Source organism: Salmo salar, chromosome ssa21 (assembly GCF_905237065.1).
Source record: "Salmo salar chromosome ssa21, Ssal_v3.1, whole genome shotgun sequence".
Lineage (NCBI taxonomy): Eukaryota > Metazoa > Chordata > Actinopteri > Salmoniformes > Salmonidae > Salmo > Salmo salar.
In genome coordinates this window covers 48,345,620-48,367,374 of record NC_059462.1, presented here as the reverse complement: position 1 = coordinate 48,367,374, position 21,755 = coordinate 48,345,620, and the positions used below count along the sequence as shown (strand labels likewise).

Below are 21,755 nucleotides of genomic sequence, written 5' to 3'. Positions count from 1 at the left end.
CAGGTTAACACAGTGTTTATTCACACCAATACTACCCATCTTCATATTCTCCTCTAGACTTCAGAAGTGTTAAAGATTAGTAATGCTATACTGTCAGTCACTCTCTATAGGCTGGCCCTATTCAAACACACTTGGACTTGCTACTGTACATACTGCTTCAGCAATAAGAATCTGTATTGCTCACGTTGATTTGTAGAAATGCAGTGGAGTTGGCAGTGTGACTTTGAAGTAGAGGTTTGTATATTCATACATTCAATACTGCCATTGATATGTGATAAATGAAAAGATTGTCGCATGCAAATTGCTATATTTACTTGTAACTATTTCTTTAGTGGTGAAAAGACAATGGATTTTCACAGATAGCGTGGTTTTGGGAATGATGAGCATTTGCTGTGGATATTTATTTATTTATTTATTTCACCTTTATTTAACCAGGTAGGCAAGTTGAGAACAAGTTCTCATTTACAATTGCGACCTGGCCAAGATAAAGCAAAGCAGTTTGACACATACAACAACACAGAGTTACACATGGATTAAAACAAACCGACAGTCAATAATATAGTAGAAAAATAAGTCTATATACAAAGTGAGCAAATGAGGTGAGATAAGGGAGGTAAAGGCAAAAATAGGAAATAGGAAGCCAATTCTAGATTTAACTTTGGATTGGAGACGTTTGATGTGAGTCTGGAAGGAGAGTTTACAGTCTAACCAGACACCTAGGTATTTGTAGTTGTCCACATATTCTAAGTCAGAACCGTCCAGAGTAGTGATGCTGGACAGGTGCAGGCAGTGACCGGTTGAAGAGCATGCATTTAGTTTTACTTGTATTTAAGAGCAGTTGGAGGCCACGGAAGGAGAGTTGTATGGCATTGCAGCTTGTCTGGAGGGTAGTTAACACAGTGTCCAAAGAAGGGTCAGAAGTATACAGAATGGTGTCGTCTGCGTAGAGGTGGATCAGAGACTCACCAGCAGCAAGAGCGACATCATTGATGTATACAGAGATAAAGAGTCGGCCCAAGAATTGAACCCTGTGGCACCCCCATTGAGATTGCCAGAGGCCCGGACAACAGGCCCTCCGATTGGACGCACTGAACTCTATCAGAGAAGTAGTTGGTGAACCAGGCGAGGCAATCATTAGAGAAACCAAGGCTATTGAGTCTGCCGATGAGGATGTGGTGATTGACAGAGTCGAAAGCCTTGGCCAGGTCAATGAATACGGCTGCACATTATTGTTTCTTATCGATGGCGGTTAAGATATCGTTTAGGACCTTGAGCGTGGCTGAGGTGCACCCATGACCGGCTCTGAAACCAGATTGCATAGCGGAGAAGGTGCGGTGGGATTCGAAATGGTCGGTAATATGTTTGTTGACATGGCTTTCGAAGACTTTACAAAGGCAGGGTAGGATAGATATAGGTCTGTAGCAGTTTGGGTCAAGAGTGTCCCCCCCTTTGAAGAGGGGGATGACCGCAGCTGCTTTCCAATCTTTGGGAATCTCAGATGACACGAAAGAAAGGTTGAACAGGCTAGTAATAGGGGTTGCAACAATTTCGGCAGATAATTTTAGAAAGAAAGGGTCCAGATTGTCTAGCCCGGCAGATTTGAAGGGGTCCAGATTTTTCAGCTCTTTCAGAACATCAGCTGACTGGATTTGGGAGAAGGAGAAATGGGGAAGGCTTGGGCGAGTTGCTGTGGGGGGTACTTGCTGTTGACCGGGGTAGGGGTAGCCAGGTGGAAAGTATGGCCAGCCATAGAAAAATGCTTATTGAAATTCTCAATTATAGTGGATTTATCGGTGGTGACAGAGTTTCCTATCCTCAGTGCAGTGGGCAGCTGGGAGGAGGTGCTCTTAATCTCCAAGGACTTTACAGTGTCCCAGAACTTTTTGAGTTTGTGTTGGAGGAAGTACATTTCTGCTTGAAAAAGCTAGCCTTTGCTTTTCTAACTGCCTGTGTATATTGGTTTCTAACTTCCCTGAAAAGTTGCATATCACGGGGGCTGTTCGATGCTAATGCAGAACGCCACAAAATGCTTTGTGTTGGTTAAGGGCAGTCAGGTCTGGAGAGAACCAAGGGCTATACTGTTCCTGGTTCTACATTTCTTGAATGGGGCATGCTTATTTAAGATGGTGAGGAAGGCATTTAAAAAAAATAACCAGGCATTCTCTACTGAAGGGATGAGGTCAATATCCTTCCAGGATACCCGGGCCAGATCGATTAGAAAGGTCTGCTCGCCGAAGTGTATCAGGGAGCGTTTGACAGTGATGAGTGGAGGTCATTTGACCGCTGACTCATTACGGATACAGGCAATGAGGCAGTGATTGCTGAGATCTTGGTTGAAAACTGCAGAGGTGTATTTAGAGGGCAAGTTGGTTAGGATGATATCTATGAGGGTGCCCGTGTTACGGCTTTGGGGTGGTACCTGGTAGGTTCATTGATAATTTGTGTGAGATTGAGGGCATCAAGCTTAGATTGTAGGGTGGCTGGGGTGTTAAGCATGTCCCAGTTTAGGTCACCTAGCAGCACGAGCCCTGAAGATAGATGGGGGGCAATCAGTTCACATATGGTGTCCAGAGCACAGCTGGGGGCAGAGGGTGGTCTATAGCAGGCAGATATGGTGAGAGACTTGTTTTTAGAGAGGTGGATTTTTAAAAGTAGAAGTTCAAATTGTTTGGGTACAGACCTGGATAGTAGGACAGAACTCTGCAGGCTATCTCTGCAGTAGATTGCAACACTGCCCCCTTTGGCCATTCTATCTTGTCTGAAAATGTTGTAGTTAGGGATGGAGATTTCAGAGTTTTTGGTGGTCTTCCTAAGCCATGATTCAGACACGGCTAGGACATCAGGGTTGGCAGAGTGTGCTAAAGCAGTGAATAAAACAAACTTAGGGAGGAGGCTTCTAATGTTAACATGCATGAAACCAAGGCTATTACGGTTACAGAAGTCATCAAAAGAGAGCGCCTGGGGAATAGGAGTGGAGCTAGGCACTGCAGGGCTTGGATTCACCTCTACATCGCCAGAGGAACAGAGGAGGAGTAGGATAAGGGTACGGCTAAAAACTATGAGAATTGGTCGTCTAGGACGTCCGGAACAGAGAGTAAAAGGAGCAGGTTTCTTGGGGCGATAAAATAGCTTCAAGGTATAATGTACAGACAAAGGTATGGTAGGATGTGAATACAGTGGAGGTAAACCTAGGCATTGAGTGATGATGAGAGAGATATTGTCTCTAGAAACATCATTGAAACCGGATGATGTCATCACATGTGTGGGTGGTGGAACTGAGAGTTTGGATAAGATATAATGAGCAGGGCTAGAGGCTCTACAGTGAAATAAGCCAATAAACACTAACCAGAACAGCAATGGACAAGGCATATTGACATTAAGGAGAGGCATGCTTAGCCAAGTGATCAAAAGGGTCCAGTGAGTAGTAAGGTCGGTTGCGGTCACGGCGATTCAGACAGCTAGCCGGGTCATGGGTAGCAAGTTGGCAGAAGATGGTCTGTTTTTAGCCACCTCGTGCGTTTCCGTCGGTAGATTAGTGGGGTGCCGTGTGGTAGAGGGGACCAATCCTTGCAAAAATAGTTATAGGTATAGTGGCCCAAGAAAATTGGCCAATAGACCTACTCAGATAGCAGCCGATAAGACAGCTAACGATTAGCTGGCCGCAGATGAGCGTTCAGGTTACATCGCAACGGAGGGGCCAGTTGGATAACTCCCTCGGGCAGATAACGTCGGTAGTCCAGTCATGAAGGCCCGATGGGGCTCCGCATCGGCAGTAAAGCGGGTCCGGATAGGTGATTGTAGCCCAGGAGTGGCTGACGGAACTCTTCAGCTGGTTTGCTCCGGAATAATTGATGTTAGCTCCGGGACCGACGTTAGCCAATAGTCACTCGGATAGCAGCTAGCTAGCTGCAAGATCCAGGTGTAAATGTCCAGAGCTTGCGGTAGAAATCCGGGGATATGGAGAGAAAAAAGATCCGGTATGCTCTGGTCTGAGTCGCGTTGTACAAAACTGGCGATAGCTTTTCGAGCTAAGGGATAGCTGATGACTGCCAACCGTGGTTAGCTGAATTCTAACATTAGCTAGTGATCTGGCTAACTTCTGGCTAACTTCTGGCTAGCTTCTGTTCTGGATTTCAGATTTGAGGTAAAAATACTTTCTTTTTTTTAAATTGGTGAGGCGGGTTGCAGGAGAGTGTTTTGAAGTTGAGTTTTTAGAAAAAAATATATAAAAAGATATGCGAAGAAAATATGTAAATATATATATACAGTGGGGAGAACAAGTATTTGATACACTGCCGATTTTGCAGGTTTTCCTACTTACAAAGCATGTAGAGGTCTGTAATTTGTATCATAGGTACACTTCAACTGTGAGAGACGGAATCTAAAACAAAAATCCAGAAAATCACATTGTATGATTTTTAAGTAATTCATTTGCATTTTATTGCATGACATAAGTATTTGATACATCAGAAAAGCAGAACTTAATATTTGGTACAGAAACCTTTGTTTGCCATTACAGAGATCCTACATTTCCTGTAGTTCTTGACCAGGTTTGCACACACTGCAGCAGGGATTTTGGCCCACTCCTCCATACAGACCTTCTCCAGATCCTTCAGGTTTCGGGGCTGTTGCTGGGCAATACGGACTTTCAGCTCCCTCCAAAGATTTTCTATTGGGTTCAGGTCTGGAGACTGGCGAGGCCACTCCAGGACCTTGAGATGCTTCTTACGGAGCCACTCCTTAGTTGGCCTGGCTGTGTGTTTCGGGTCGTTGTCATGCTGGAAGACCCAGCCACGACCCATCTTCAATGCTCTTACTGAGGGAAGGAGGTTGTTGGCCAAGATCTCGCGATACATGGCCCCATCCATCCTCCCCTCAATACGGTGCAGTCATCCTGTCCCCTTAGCAGAAAAGCATCCCCAAAGAATGATGTTTCCACCTCCATGCTTCACGGTTGGGATGTTGTTCTTGGGGTTGTACTCATCCTTCTTATTCCTCCAAACACGGCGAGTGGAGTTTAGACAGAAAAGCTCTATTTTTGTCTCATCAGACCACATGACCTTCTCCCATTCCTCCTCTGGATCATCCAGATGGTCATTGGCAAACTTCAGACGGGCCTGGACATGTGCTGGCTTGAGCAGGGGGACCTTGCGTGCGCTGCAGGATTTTAATCCATGACGGCGTAGTGTGTTACTAATGGTTTTCTTTGAGACTGTGGTCCCAGCTCTCTTCAGGTCATTGACCAGGTCATGCCGTGTAGTTCTGGGCTGATCCCTCACCTTCCTCATGATCATTGATGCCCCACGAGGTGAAATCTTGCATGGAGCCCCAGACCGAGGGTGATTGACCGTCATCTTGAACTTCTTCCATTTTCTAATAATTGTGCCAACAGTTGTTGCCTTCTCACCAAGCTGCTTGCCTATTGTCCTGTAGCCCATCCCAGCCTTGTGCAGGTCTACAATTTTATCCCTGATGTCCTTACACAGCTCTCTGGTCTTGGCAATTGTGGAGAGGTTGGAGTCTGTTTGATTGAGTGTGTGGACAGGTGTCTTTTATACAGGTAATGAGTTCAAACAGGTGCAGTTAATACAGGTAATGAGTGGAGAACAGGAGGGCTTCTTAAAGAAAAACTAACAGGTCTGTGAGAGCCGGAATTCTTACTGGTTGGTAGGTGATCAAATACTTATGTCATGCAATAAAATGCAAATTAATTACTTAAAAATCATACAATGTGATTTTCTGGATTTTTGTTTTAGATTCCGTCTCTCACAGTTGACGTGTACCTATGATAAAAATTACAGACCTCTACATGCTTTGTAAGTAGGAAAACCTGCAAAATCGGCAGTGTATGAAATACTTGTTCTCCCCACTGTACACGGGACACGACAAGACGAGGACAAAGGATATCAAGAATACCAGAATACCTGAGCAACTAGAATATTCAGAACAACCAGAATACCAGAACAACAACCCGAATACCAGAACAACCAGAATACCTGAACTACTAGAATATTCAGAACAACCAGAATACCTGAACAACTAGAATATTCAGAACAACCAGAACAACTAGAATACCATAACAACCAGAACAACTAGAATACCATAACAACCAGAACAACCCAAATACCAGAACCAGAATACCAGAACAACCAGAATACCAGAACAACCCGAATACCAGAACAACCAGAATACCATAACAACCAGAATACCATAACAACCAGAACAACTATAATACCAGAACAACCCGAACACGAGAACAACCCGAACACCAGAACAACCCGAACAACTAGAATACCAGAACAACCAGAATACCTGAACAACTAGAATACCAGAACAACCAGAACAACTAGAATACCAGAACAACCAGAACAACTAGAATATGAGAACAACTAGAATACCAGAACAACCAGAGTACCAGAACAACCAGAATAACTAGAATGCCGGAACAACTAGAATGCCAGAACAACCAGAACAACTAGAACAACTACAATGCCAGAACAACCAGAATGCCAGAACAACCAGAATACCAGAACAACCAGAATACCAGAACAACTTTGTGAAAAATGAAGAAAGTCATAAGGACCATGTTTGTGGTGAAAGTAGAAACCAATAAGGACTGTGTTTGTGGTGAAAGTAGAAACCAATAAGGACTGTGTTTGTGGTGAAGGTAGAAACCCATGAGGACTGTGTTTGTGGTGAAGGTAGAAACCCATGAGGACTGTGTTTGTGGTGAAGGTAGAAACCAATAAGGACTGTGTTTGTGGTGAAGGTAGAAACCCATGAGGACTGTGTTTGTGGTGAAGGTAGAAACCCATGAGGACTGTGTTTGTGGTGAAGGTAGAAACCAATAAGGACTGTGTTTGTGGTGAAGGTAGAAACCCATGAGGACTGTGTTTGTGGTGAAGGTAGAAACTAATAAGGCCTGTTATTGCAGTGAAGGTGGATCGTTATATATGTTTAAATGACACCTGCCATGCTCCAAAAACTGTCCAATGCACGTTAATGGGAATGACAACGCATGGAATACATACAACATATTACAACAACAAAAAACTTTTCAAGTGACGATATAAAGAACAGAGGGAATGCTTGACCCACTCACTTATTATTCACTTCCTACACACAGCTTATTGTTTACCGAATGGCCTCTATGGGTTGTCAGTAACAAGAATGAGGTGATTAGGTCTTCCCACCATCTGCTATGGATGATGATAGCCTTGCCTCTCAAGGAACCAGATTCAATTTGAATAGAGTTCATGCCACTTCCTCCAAATTAGGAGACAGGGTGCAACAGTTTAAGACTAATCATAGCAGACATTTCCATGGCTTCCATACTAAACATAGGAAAGCATCAGAGCTTGGTTGAAATCCATTACTACTGGCTCAGTTATTCATACTACAGGCAAAATATCAAGATGTTCTTATCTTCTTAAATATGACAGTGCATGATATAGGAAGTAATACCCTGGGCAGTCTTTGGTGCAGTTCATGTTGGGTCACATGCTGTTCAGCCAGGAGCCCAGAGATGCTCTCCTCTCACTTATCAGGCCAGAATCAAAGGGCCTTGTTCAAACTGTAATGGCTCTAAGTGTTCATTAGCGCTCTGCAAAGCTAGTGAAATTAAATTACATTTGGAGCAACACATTAGTGAGACTCTAAACACCAGAGAGAAAAGATCCATGGGAAATCTGATCTGAAATCCTGTAATGCTGAATCGTATCTGTTTCAATATCTTTTGCTGGAGGATGTGCTTGCCATCTTCATTCAATGCATCTGCATTTAAGACATTCTCAAGTTGTCTTGTGTTGCTCTCTATTTCTGTCTTCCGTCATTAATGACCCTACCTGAAGATATCTAGCTACTGTAACTCCATATGCACTCTTTATCCAACTACCTGTTATATGTTCTTGGTGCATCAAATCGACACCATTGCTCTTTCATTACTATCAATTCAATTCAATTCAAGGGGCTGTCTCACACCTGCCCATCTGTGACTGAAAATATCCTTGATTATTTACATCCTTGTCCCTTAAAATAGATTGCTTCAGATTTACCAGCAGTTTGTTGCTAATCAACACGGCTCAGTATTTAACACATCTAAAGCCCGCTGAGAGGAAAGAGATGAGCGGTACTAAATCAAATCAAAGTTTATTGGTTGCGTACACAGATTTGCAGATGTTAATAGCAGGTGCAGCGAAATGCTTGTAAAAAAAATAATTAAAAAAATACTAACGAGGCATACAGTTGTTATCTTGGTCCAAACGTGTATTAAGGGCTTTCGTTATACTAATAGTAATGCAGTATGCTGAAAGAGTGTGGTGGTTGACTGTTTACACTTCTCTGAGGCATGACAGATTGAAATGTCAGAGAATATGGGTGTTTGTACTATGGAGTGTTATTGGCATGTCTGAATTCCATTTTCAGTTTAGAACAAATCCTTTGTTATTTCTGTTTTTACCGGTTCTTTAATGTTACTGCTGTTGGACTCCAGTGACATGTTTGTGTCCCGTGGGACATAATTACATCAAATTATCTTTCCAGACCTTTACCTTTTACCAGTGTGACGCGTTCAGAAGAAATAATAATGAGAAAGAATGTCATTTAATTGAGTATATTTACTTGTTTATCACTTCCAGAAAGAAGTGGCACTTGCTTAGTACTTACAAACAACGTCCAGAAAGTAAAGTTTTGACTTCAGTGAAGTTTGTTTAAATAAGGTCATTCTTGATCACCCTTGAGAGAATTGAGATACAGTGGAAGAATATACAGTGAATTATTTAAGTAAAGATTTGTGTTTTAAACTTGTCTTGTGCTTATTCGAATTGGCTTCATTAATACAAAATCAGAGTGCATGGCACCCATTGATATCCTTTGTGATTAATGACAGCTTTGAAACTGAATTGAGGATCAGAATTATCAGTGGAGTCAATGTTTCTCCTTTCCGGATCAGCTCGGCTATTAATCCAATATAATCAACATAATTGAGGTGGGATTCATTTTAAATATAGTCGGAATATTTGATACAATGCCAAGCTCAATATCAGTATAATTAGGACGAATAATAAACACAGACATTATGGGGTGACCATAACACAGTTCAGTGAATGTTTACATTTAGGAAAAAAGACAACTTAGTATAATTACAGAAAATCCATGAATAGGATCATATTTTTCCAAATCTGGTATTAAGGGGTATGTAGATCTCATGTAAGGCCTCAATAACATGGCAGTAATTAAGAGATCTACCAAAAATGAAAGGCTGTGAGCCCGAGAGAACAATGAGGCAGAAATGTTCAGACTTATAACTGGCACAGAGTTCATTACTTTCAGCAGATTAAGCTCAATATGGCCACATATTCCTCACACAGAGCACAGTGCTGGGAGAGGACAGGCTAAACAGAGCCATTCTCACTTTGACAAGTGTAGCTACACCTCCGCTTCACTAGGAGTCACTATGAGGTCAGCCAGTCTCTTGCCAAAGCATTCTGAAGAACGTCAAATCTGTTCTAACAAAATCTAAATATTTGTATAAGAGAATATACACAGAGAGAACAGCCAAAACATGCTTTTCACAACTCTTTGGAAACTAAGATTTATTTTAGAGGCGCTCAAGTGTCTCGATCTTTATTTTGAAGAAAATTGTTTTGGGGCCACCATCTACCCGTCAGCAGCAGATGTGCATAGCGATGACAGTGAGCTGCTTTGGGACATTGTTCATGGCCACAGTGTAGAGCTAGGCCCTGCGGGGCTATAGTTAATTACAGCAACTCCCCCCGAGACATGACCAGCAGTAACTCTCACTACAGGGCTTTGTAAAACAACACAGCAGCCGTGTAATTGTGATTCATGAAAGCTATGGGACAAATCAAAATGACAGAGATTCCCAGTGATCTAAAGCCTTCTGCACAAAAAGAAACAAATAAAAATGCCCCCACTCTTCAAAACTACACTTGACAGTTGCAGCATTCACCGAGTGACATTGTGGATCCTAAATGCAACCCAGAATGTTCTGATGTTTCTGCCGTGAGAGATTATACCTTCAAGCAAATACGCAAAGCCACAAGCGTTTAAACTGACAGTCAAAATATGGACGTTACATAATTAAGGCAACATGCCTCGATAACGGGAGACTATTTCAACACTGTCATCAATCACCATACGGCAGGTCATTTATAACAGCCTCAATGTTTAAGATACAGCCCCTCAACATTGACCTTACATGACCATAATTTGGCAACATGGAGCATCAGAGTTTGAGCCAGAATTCACAAAGCAGATCTCTGTGAGTGAACCTCATCACAGCAGGATGGAACAATAGATCACTACACAGAAATGATCAAAGGATCATGCTTTCAATTATAGACTTCAAATAATGTTTGAATTGAATAGATCCATAAATTATCGTCAGAGTTAGCTAACAGCTGGGTATTTAATTAAGTTTTGGGCAGGTTTCTATCATGTGATAAAACCCTAAATCCACACCTCATCTATAGATAAAAAAGCTACACTCGTTCATACAAGAAAGTCATTCAAGAGTACTGTATCCACAAAGTTCCCCATTGAGTTTTATCACATAATAAAAATAACATTGCCAGTGATTTCTGAGCATAGCACACACACCATCTTATCTCCACCTATTCTACTCTGGGGGCTATCCTGCAGGAAGAAAGCCAGTCCACAGAGAGCTCGCTCTCTCTATCAGTCTCTAATCAGTCACTCTCCCTCCGTGTCGCTCTCCCTCCGCGTCGCGCGTCGCTCTCCCTCCGCGACAAATTTAATTCAATTTCATTTTTGATTTAAGGGGCTTTAAAGTCTCAATTTGGTGTTTGTCCCATTTTGTGAATTCTTTGTTGGTGAGCGGACCCCAGACCTCACAACCATAAAGGGCAATGGGTTCTATAACCGACTCAAGTATTTTTAGCCAGATCCTAATTGGTATGTCGAATTCTATGTTCCTTTTGATGGCATAGAAGGCCCTTCTTGCCTTGTCTCTCAGATCGTTCACAGCTTTGTGGAAGTTACCTGTGGTGCTGATGTTTAGGCCGAGGTGTGTATAGTTTTTTGTGTGCTCTAGGGCAGCGGTGTCTAGATGGAATTTGGATTTGTGGTCCTGGCAACTGGACCTTTTATGGAACACCATTATTTCTGTCTTAACGAGATTTACTGTCAGGGCCCAGGTCTGACAGAATCTGTGCAGAAGATCTAGGTGCTGCTGTAGGCATTCCTTGGTTGGTGACAGAAGCACCAGATCATCATTTAAACAGTAGACATTTGACTTCAGATTCTAGAGGCCAGGTTGCGCAGACTGTTCTAGTGCCCTCGCCAATTCGTTGATATATATGTTGAAGAGGGTGAGGCTTAAGCTGCATCCCTGTCTTACCCCACGGCCCTGTTTTTTCCCAATATTAACCACACAGTTGTTGTTTGTGTACATGGATTTTATAATGTCGTATGTTTTTCCCCCCAACACCACTTTCCATTAATTTGTATAGCAGACCCTCGTGCCAAATTGAGTCGAAAGCTTTTTTTAAAACAACAAAGCATGAGAAGACTTTGCCTTTGTTTTGGTTTGTTTGTTTGTCAATTAAGGTGTGCAGGGTGAATACAGTATGTGGTCTGTTGTACGGTAATTTGTTAAAAAGCCAATTTGACATTTGCTCAATATATTGTTTTCGCAGAGGAAATGTACGAGTCTGCTGTTAATGATAATGCAGAGGATTTTACCAAGGTTGCTGTTGACGCATCTCTCTCTCTCATCCCAGCCTCTCTCTCTCTCCATCCCAGGCTCTCTCTCTCCATCCCAGCCTCCCTCTCTCTCCATCCCATCCTCTCTCTCCATCCCAGCCTCTCTCTCTCCCTCTCCATCCCAGCCTCTCTCTCCATCCCAGCCTCTCTCTCTCCATCCCAGTCTCTCTCTCTCTCTCCATCCCAGTCTATCTCTCTCTCTCCATCCCAGCCTCTCTCTCTCCATCCCAGCCTCTCTCTCTCCATCCCAGCCTCTTGCTTTCAAACCCATTTTCTCTCTCTCCATCCCAGTCTCTCGCTTTCAAACCCATTTTCTCTCTCTCTCCATCCCAGCCTCTCGCTTTCAAACCCATTTTCTCTCTCTCCATCCGTCTCTCTCTCCATCCCAGTATCTCTCTCTCCATCCCAGTCTCTCTCTCTCTCTCCATCCCAGCCTCTCTCTCCATCCCAGTATCTCGCTTTCAAACCCATTTTCTCTCTCTCCATCCCAGCCTCTCTTTCCATCCCAGTATCTCGCTTTCAAACCCATTTTCTCTCTCTCCATCCCAGTCTCTCTCTCTCCATCCCAGTCTCTCTCTATCACAGTATCTCTCTCAATTTCAATTTAATTCAAAGGGCTTTATTGAATTGGGAAACATTTACATTGCCAAAGCAAATGGAATAGACAAACAAAAGTGAAATAAACAAGGGAAATATATCATCAGTAAACATGACACAATGTTATATTATTGGCTACTGTGTTTTAACAATATTATATTACTGGATACCGTGTTGTAATAATGTGAAAATATTTGAAGTATGAAAGGTAAAATAAATAACAATATAAACATAGGTTGTATTTACAGTGGTGTTTGTGTTCCACTGGTTGCCCTTTTCTTTTGCTAACGGGACACACATCTTGCTGCTGTGACTGCTCACTGCGGTATTTTTCTCTCTCTATCAGTCTCTCTCTCTGTCTCTATCTATCACAGTCTCTCTTTCTCTATCATTCTCTCTCTATCTATCTATCTATCTATCTATCTATCTATCTATCTATCTATCTATCTATCTATCTATCTATCAGTCTCTCTATCTATCTATCACTCTATCTATCTATCAGTCTCTCTCCATCCCAGTCTCTCTCTCTCTCCATCCCAGTCTCTCTCTCTCTCCATCCCAGTCTCTCTCTCTCTCTCTCTCCATCCCAGTCTCTCTCTCTCTCCATCCCAGTCTTTCTCTCTCTCCATCCCAGTCTCTCCCTCTCTCTCCATCGCAGTCTCTCTCTCTCTCTCCATCCCAGTCTCTCTCTCTCTCCATCCCAGTCTCTCTCTCTCTCCATCCCAGTCTCTCTCTCTCCCAGTATCTCTCTCTCCCAGTCTCTCTCTCTCCCAGTCTCTCTCTCTCTCCATCCCAGTCTTTCTCTCTCTCCATCCCAGTCTCTCTCTCTCTCCCAGTCTCTCTCTCTCTCTCCATCCCAGTCTTTCTCTCTCCATCCCAGGCTCTCTCTCTCTCTCCATCCCAGGCTCTCTCTCTCTCTCCATCCCAGTCTCTCTCTCTCTCTCCATCCCAGTCTCTCTCTCTTTCCATCCCAGTCTCTCTCTCTCTCCATCCCAGTCTTTCTCTCTCTCCATCCCAGTCTCTCTCTCTCTCCCAGTCTCTCTCTCTCTCCCAGTCTCTCTCTCTCTCTCCATCCCAGTCTTTCTCTCTCCATCCCAGGCTCTCTCTCTCTCCATCCCAGGCTCTCTCTCTCTCCATCCCAGGCTCTCTCTCTCTCTCCATCCCAGGCTCTCTCCCTATCCAAGGCTCTCTCTCTCCATCCCAGTCTCTCTCTCTCTCCATCCCAGTCTCTCTCTCTCTCTCTCTCTCCATCCCAGTCTCGCTCTCTCTCATCCCAGTCTCTCTCTCTCTCATCCCAGTCTCTCTCTCTCTCATCCCAGTCTCTCTCTCTCATCCCAGTCTCTCTCTCCATCCCAGTCTCTCTCTCTCTCGCTATTCCAGTATCTCTCTCTCTATCCCAGTCTCTCTCTCGCTTTTCCAGTATCTCTCTCTCTATCCCAGTCTCTCTCTCTCTCTCTCCATCCCAGTCTCTCTCTCTCTTTCTCTCTCTCTCTCTCCATACCAGTCTCTCTCTCTCTCATCCCAGTCTCTCTCTCTCTCTCTCTTCATCCCAGTCTCTCTCGCTCTCCATCCCAGTCTCTCTCTCTCTCCATCCCAGTTCTCTCTCTCTCCATCCCAGTCTCTCTCTCTCTCTCTCTCTCTCTTCATCCCAGTCTCTCTCTCTCCATCCCAGTCTCTCTCTCTCTCTCTCTCTCTCTCTCTCTCTCATCCCAGTCTCTCTCTCTCTCTCCATCTCAGTCTCTCTCTCTCTCCCAGTCTCTCTCTCTCCCAGTCTCTCTCTCTCTCTCTCTCCATCCCAGTCTTTCTCTCTCCATCCCAAGCTCTCTCTCTCTCCATCCCAGGCTCTCTCTCTCTCTCCATCCCAGGCTCTCTCTCTCTCTCCATCCCAGGCTCTCTCCCTATCCAAGGCTCTCTCTCTCCATCCCAGTGTCTCTCTCTCTCCATCCCAGTCTCTCTCTCTCTCTCTCTCCATCCCAGTCTCACTCTCTCTCATCCCAGTCTCTCTCTCTCATCCCAGTCTCTCTCTCTCATCCCAGTCTCTCTCTCTCATCCCAGTCTCTCTCTCTCCATCCCAGTCTCTCTCTCTCTCTCCATCCCAGTCTCTCTCTCTCTCTCCCAGTCTCTCTCTCTCTCTCCATCCCAGTCTCTCTCTCTCTCTCTCTCTCTCATCTCTCTCTCCATACCAGTCTCTCTCTCTCTCATCCCAGTCTCTCTCTCTCTCTCCATCCCAGTCTCTCTCTCTCTCTCCATCCCAGTCTCTCTCGCACTCCATCCCAGTCTCTCTCGCTCTCCATCCCAGTCTCTCTCTCTCTCTCTCTCTCTCTCTCTCTCTATCCCAGTCTCTCTCTCTCGCCATCCCAGTCTCTCTCTCTCTCCATCCCAGTCTCTCTATCTCTCTCCATCCCAGTCTGTCTCTCTCTCTCTCTCTCTTCATCCCAGTCTCTCTCTCTCTCCATCCGTCTCTCTCTCTCTCTCATCCCAGTCTCTCTCTCTCTCGCCATCCCAGTCTCTCTCTCTCTCTCCATCCCAGTCTCTCTCTCTCTCTCCATCCCAGTCTCTCTCTCTCTCCATCCCAGTCTCTCTCTCTCTCCATCCCAGTCTCTCTCTCTCATCCCAGTCTCTCTCTCGCCATCCCAGTTCTCTCTCTCTCTCTCTCTCTCTCTCTCTCCATCCCAGTCTGTCTCTCTCTCTCTCTCTCTTCATCCCAGTCTCTCTCTCTCTCCATCCGTCTCTCTCTCTCTCTCATCCCAGTCTCTCTCTCTCTCGCCATCCCAGTCTCTCTCTCTCTCTCTCATCCCAGTCTCTCTCTCTCGCCATCCCAGTCTCTCTCTCTCTCTCTCTCTCTCTCCATCCCAGTCTCTCTCTCTCCATCCCAGTCTCTCTCTCTCCATCCCAGTCTCTCTCTCTCTCCATCCCAGTCTCTCTCTCTCTCCATCCCAGTCTCTCTCTCTCTCCATCCCAGTCTCTCTCTCTCTCCATCCCAGTCTCTCTCTCTCTCTCTTCATCCCAGTCTCTCTCTCTCTCCATCCCAGTCTCTCTCTCTCTCTCCATCCCAGTCTCTCTCTCTCTCTCCATCCCAGTCTCTCTCTCTCTCCATCCCAGTCTCTCTCTCTCCATCCCAGTTCTCTCTCTCTCCATCCCAGACTCTCTCTCTCTCTATCCCAGTCTCTCTCTCTCTCCATCCCAGTCTCTCTCTCTCTATCCCAGTCTCTCTCTCTCTCCATCCCAGTCTCTCTCTCTCTCTCTATCCCAGTCTCTCTCTCTCTCTATCCCAGTCTCTCTCTCGCTCTATCCCAGTCTCTCTCTCGCTCTATCCCAGTGTCATGACGTTGGCCTGTGGGTAAAGTTTATGTTCCCCCATAAATACCTTTCTCCCTTTCCTCTCATGACACTACTGAAGGACTCTTGAAAAGCCTTTGTTAAACATAGAGAGTCGGGAACATCAAAAGGTGGGGGGAAAGGAACCATATTTCGGTAATCCAAGCAGTTGAAAATATGCGTTGGTACTTAATGAATATGATGTCAGTTCAGTTCAGTCATCTGAGACATTATGACTGATGACAGGACGACATAAACTGTATCTGGGAAAGTCTACATATTATAGTTATCAGATTCACATGGAATTGTTGTGCAATTTAAATATTTAAATATGAAACTATTTCTGAAAAGATGAAATGTAATTTTAGCTTCCAAATGAGAGAATTGGGTTTTCATAAGGTTAGAGCTCTGCTCACTCAGTGGCCCGCCCATGTGAAGAGACATGGGTTATAAACTATGAAACACGCCCTTCTCTCCCTCCACTATATAAGCCCTTTATGAATAATAAATAAGCTGTTCCGGGTACATTAGGGCGACGGTCCGATGTCAGAAGGATTCAGATAATAAGCTGTTCCGGGTACATTAGGGCGACGGTCCGATGTCAGAAGGATTCAGATAATAAGCTGTTCCGGGTACATTAGGGCGACGGTCCGATGTCAGAAGGATTCAGATAATAAGCTGTTCCGAGGACATGAGGATGACGGTTCCACGTTAAAAGGACTAACATGTCAACTACAGAACTAAGCCAACCTCAGCGTGAGCTTTGGTTGCGAATGGTATGAACTTTGAACTCTTATTCACTACAGAAGTGATACCTCCTAGCCGTTGAGTTAGCAGCGGCCGCTGTAAACGTGGGCTAGGAAAGGAGTTAATTACATTTACATGATTAGCTTAATCAGGTAATATTAATTACAGAGAAAGGATCTTATAGAACAGCATGTCATATCACTTAATCCGGCATAGCCAAAGACACGACACCAGTCTCTCTCTCTCTCTCTCTCTCTCTCTCTCTCTCTCTATCCCAGTCTGTCTCTCTATCTATCCCAGTCTGTCTGTCTCTCTCTCTATCCCAGTCTCTCTATCCCAGTCCCTCTCTCTATCCCAGTCTGTCTCTCTCTCTCTCTCTATATATATATATATACCAGTGTCTCTCTCTATATATATATATCTATCCCAATCTCTCTCTCTCTCTCTCTCTCTCTCTCTCTCTCTATATATATATATATATATATCCCAGTGTCTCTCTCTCTATATATATATATATATCTATCCCAGTGTCTCTCTCCATGTCTCTCTATCTATATATCTATCCCAGTGTCTCTCTCTCTATATATATCTATCCCAGTCTCTCTCTCTCTCTCTCTCTCTCTCCTCTCTCTCTCTCTCTCTCTCTCTCTCTCTCTCTCTTTTTATATATATATATATATATATATATATATATATATATCCCAGTCTCTCTCTCTCTTATATATATCCCAGTGTCTCTCTCTCTATACATATCTATCCCAGTCTCTCTCTCTCTCTCTCTCTCTCTCTCTCTATCTCTATATATATATATATATATATATATATATATATATATATATATCCCAGTGTCTCTCTCTCTCTCTTAATATATATATAATATATATCTATCCCAGTGTCTCTCTCTATTCTATATATATATCCCAGTGTCTCTCTCTATATCTCTCTCTCTATATATATATATATATATATATCCCAGTGTCTCTCTCTATATCTCTCTCTCTATATATATATATCTATCCCAGTGTCTCTCTCTATGTCTCTCCATCTATATATATATATATCTATCCCAGTGTCTCTCTCTATGTCTCTCTCTCTCTCTATATATATATATATATATATATATATACACTGCTCAAAAAAATAAAGGGAACACTTAAACAACACAATGTAACTCCAAGTCAATCACACTTCTGTGAAATCATACTGTCCACTTAGGAAGCAACACTGATTGACAATACATTTCACATGCTGTTGTGCAAATGGTATAGACAACAGGTGGAAATTATAGGCAATTAGCAAGACACCCCCAATAAAGGAGTGGTTCAGCAGGTGGTGACCACAGACCACTTCTCAGTTCCTATGCTTCCTGGCTGATGTTTTGGTCACTTTTGAATGCTGGCGGTGCTTTCACTCTAGTGGTAGCATGAGACGGAGTCTACAACCCACACAAGTGGCTCAGGTAGTGCAGCTCATCCAGGATGGCACATCAATGCGACCTGTGGCAAGAAGGTTTGCTGTGTCTGTCAGCGTAGTGTCCAGAGCATGGAGGCGTTACCAGGAGACAGGCCAGTACATCAGGAGACGTGGAGGAGGCCGTAAGAGGGCAACAACCCAGCAGCAGGACCGCTACCTCTGCCTTTATGCAAGGAGGAGCAGGAGAATCACTGCCAGAGCCCTGCAAAATGATCTCCAGCAGGCCACAAATGTGCATGTGTCTGCTCAAACGGTCAGAAACAGACTCCATGAGGGAGGTATGAGGGCCCGACGTCCACAGGTGGGGGTTGTGCTTACAGCCCAACACCGTGCAGGACGTTTGGCATTTGCCAGAGAACACCAAGATTGGCAAATTCGCCACTGGCGCCCTGTGCTCTTCACAGATGAAAGCAGGTTCACACTGAGCACGTGACAGACGTGACAGAGTCTGGAGACGCCGTGGAGAACGTTCTGCTGCCTGCAACATCCTCCAGCATGACCAGTTTGGCGGTGGGTCAGTCATGATGTGGGGTGGCATTTCTTTGGGGGGCCGCACAGCCCTCCATGTGCTCGCCAGAGGTAGACTGACTGCCATTAGGTACCGAGATGAGATCCTCAGACCCCTTGTGAGACCATATGCTGGTGCGGTTGGCCCTGGGTTCCTCCTAATGCAAGACAATGCTAGACCTCATGTGGCTGGAGTGTGTCAGCAGTTCCTGCAAGAGGAAGGCATTGATGCTATGGACTGGGCCGCCCATTCCCCAGACCTGAATCCAATTGAGCACATCTGGGACATCATGTCTCGCTCCATTCACCAACGCCACGTTGCACCACAGACTGTCCAGGAGTTGGCGGATGCTTTAGTCCAGGTCTGGGAGGAGATCTCTCAGGAGACCATCTGCCACCTCATCAGGAGCATGCCCATGCGTTGTAGGGAGGTCATACAAGCACATGGAGGCCACACACACTACTGAGCCTCATTTTGACTTGTTTTAAGGACATTACATCAAAGTTGGATCAGCCTGTAGTGTGGTTTTCCACTTTAATTTTGAGTGTGACTCCAAATCCAGACCTCCATGGGTTGATAAATTGGATTTCCATTGATTATTTTTGTGTGATTTTGTTGTCAGCACATTCAACTATGCAAAGAAAAAAGTATTTAATAAGATTATTTCTTTCATTCAGATCTAGGATGTGTTGTTTAAGTGTTCCCTTTATTTTTTTGAGCAGTATATATATATATATATCTATCCCAGTCTCTCTCTCTCTCTCTCTCTCTCTCTCCCAGTCTCTCTCTCAGTCCCTCTATCCAAGTCAATTAAATTAAATTTGCTTTATTGGCATGACGTAACAATGTACATATTGCCAAAGCTTATTTTGGATATTTACAATATAAAAATAAATAAAAATGAGAATCAAAATTGTCAACGGGACAACAGTAACAACAATAACCAAGGGTCAAAATAACCATACATTCAACAATAACAATAAGCATACAGTAGAGTACATGTGCAGGTTGATTGGTCTGTCAGACACTGTCCCTCATCTTGTGGCAGGCAGCAATGTAGTGCGCTGCCAACCCACAGCTCTCTGCGTCCTCCCCCAACAGGACGGGTAGCCTATCCTCATCAGAGAGGTCTTTGAAACCTTGAATAAGGGTTTCAAATTTGGGAAAATGACACTAATTGTTTTATATTTTTTACATTTTGTCAGGAAATGCAGCTCCGTCTCAGGTTCTGCTGTGGGGCAGTGGTTGCACAGCCTTTCCTCTACAGGGAGCCAGGTTCCCTGGGTCTACCCTTCTCAATAGCAAGGCTGTGCTCACTGAGCCTGTACTTTGTCAAGGTTTTTCTAAGGTTTTGATCAGTAACCATGGTCAAATATTTAGCCACGGTGTACTGTCGATTTAGGCCCAGAATAAGCAATGTAGTTTTGTTTTGACTGTGTTGTAATTTGTTTTATTCTGATTGATTAGATGTTCTGGTCCTGAGGCTTCAGTGTGTTAGTAAAACAGGTTTGTGAATTCAGCCCCAGGACCAGCTGGATGAGGGTCCTGAGGCTTTAGTGTGTTAGTAGAACAGGTTTGTGAACTCAGCCCCAGGACCAGCTGGATGAGGGTCCTGAGGATTCAGTGTGTTAGTAGAACAGGTTTGTGAACTCAGCCCCTGATGAGGGGACTCTTTTCTCTCTTGGCTTGCAGGACTTGGTGATATGAGAGGGGGTCACTGTATTTTAGATGTTTCCAAAACGTAATTGCTCTTTTTTTAGTTGTTATTATTAGTGGATATTGGCCTAATTCTGCCCTGCATGCATCATTTGTAGTTTTCCTCTGGACATGTAAGGGAATCTTACAGAACTCTGCATGCAGGGTTTCAATGGGGTGTTTGTCCCATTGGGTGAAATCTTATTTTGCAAGTGGACCCCACACCTCGCTGCCATAATGTGCAATTGGTTCAATGACACATTCAATTAGTTTTAGCCAAATTTAATTCACTGCATCATTAAGGTGTCCAGTTGAGCTTATTTTTAAACCTAAGTAATTGTAATGTGTGCAGTACTCTATATATTTTGGAGAGAGAGAGAGAGAGAGAGAGAGATGCTTTTCTCTGGGGAAAAGCATCCTAATTCCACCTGTCAATCAGAGGCTGGCATTACCGAGAGGAGAGGATCCTGCCATCAGTCTAATAGGGAGGGTGCTGTCTGAGGGACAGGAATGAGTCTGAGAGGAGGACCTCTGTTACTGTGGAGAACATGACAGCCTGACCTTTTATACCATGCATGCCTGGGGATTATTCCTCTGCGGTTGCTGTTGTGTCGTTGCTGGGTGAGAGGGCTGTTTGGAGTGGGCCCTGTCAAATCAACTAGTTCAAAAAAAAAAAAAATTTAAACAGATTTATATTTCCCCTCTTCTCCTTGAGTGGGTATAATTGTTATGGCATAGTGTTCACCCACATGAGAGGCAATGGAAACCAATATGATCTCAGGCCGGTAATATGATAGACAAACGCCTCTTAGTCTTTAAGAAGCCCAATTCAAATCACATTGACCTATTAGTGTGGAAGAGAAATACAACTGGAATAAACACTAACTCTTGACGCCATGATCACATGATCTCTAAATGACAACACATCATTATCTCATCTTTGCTCTGTCAGAGCAGACAGACCTTTGTCAGAGCAAAGATGGTTACCACAGAGCAGACAGACCTTTGTCAGAGCAAAGATGGTTACCACAGAGCAGACAGACCTTTGTCAGAGCAAAGATGGTTACCACAGAGCAGACAGACCTTTGTCAGAGCAAAGATAATTACCACAGAGCAGACAGACCTTTGTCAGAGCAAAGATAATTACCACAGAGCAGACAGACCTTTGTCAGAGCAAAGATAATTACCACAGAGCAGACAGACCTTTGTCAGAGCAAAGATAATTACCACAGAGCAGACAGACCTTTGTCAGAGCAAAGATAATTACCACAGAGCAGACAGACCTTTGTCAGAGCAAAGATAATTACCACAGAGCAGACAGACCTTTGTCAGAATAAAGATGGTTACCACAGAGCAGACAGACCTTTGTCAGAGCAAAGATGGTTACCACAGAGCAGACAGACAACTGTCAGAGCAAAGATGGTTACCACAGAGCAGACAGACCTGTCCGAGCAAAAGACGCTATTCATCTGTATGTGTGAAAAACTCAAATATTCAAATGTTCAGCTAAAAGCACTGCACCACAGGCATAGGGCTGTTTAAGAGTCTGCAGCTCTAGATGGAATCGATCGTGCCGGTCTCACTACATTAATATTCTGTGTAGATCGGCAGCACCATGGTGTTAGTGGTCAGCGGAGAGCTAGGACATTGATTAGTAATTAAGACCCCCACC

At 44.1% G+C, this 21,755-nt stretch overlaps 1 protein-coding gene across 1 annotated transcript in view; it reads right to left on the bottom strand.

Annotated features, from left to right (window-relative positions):
* Nucleotides 1-21,755, bottom strand: part of LOC106582440 (glypican-6) — a 160,588-nt gene that overhangs the window by 93,860 nt on the left and 44,973 nt on the right. The window lies entirely within an intron of this gene.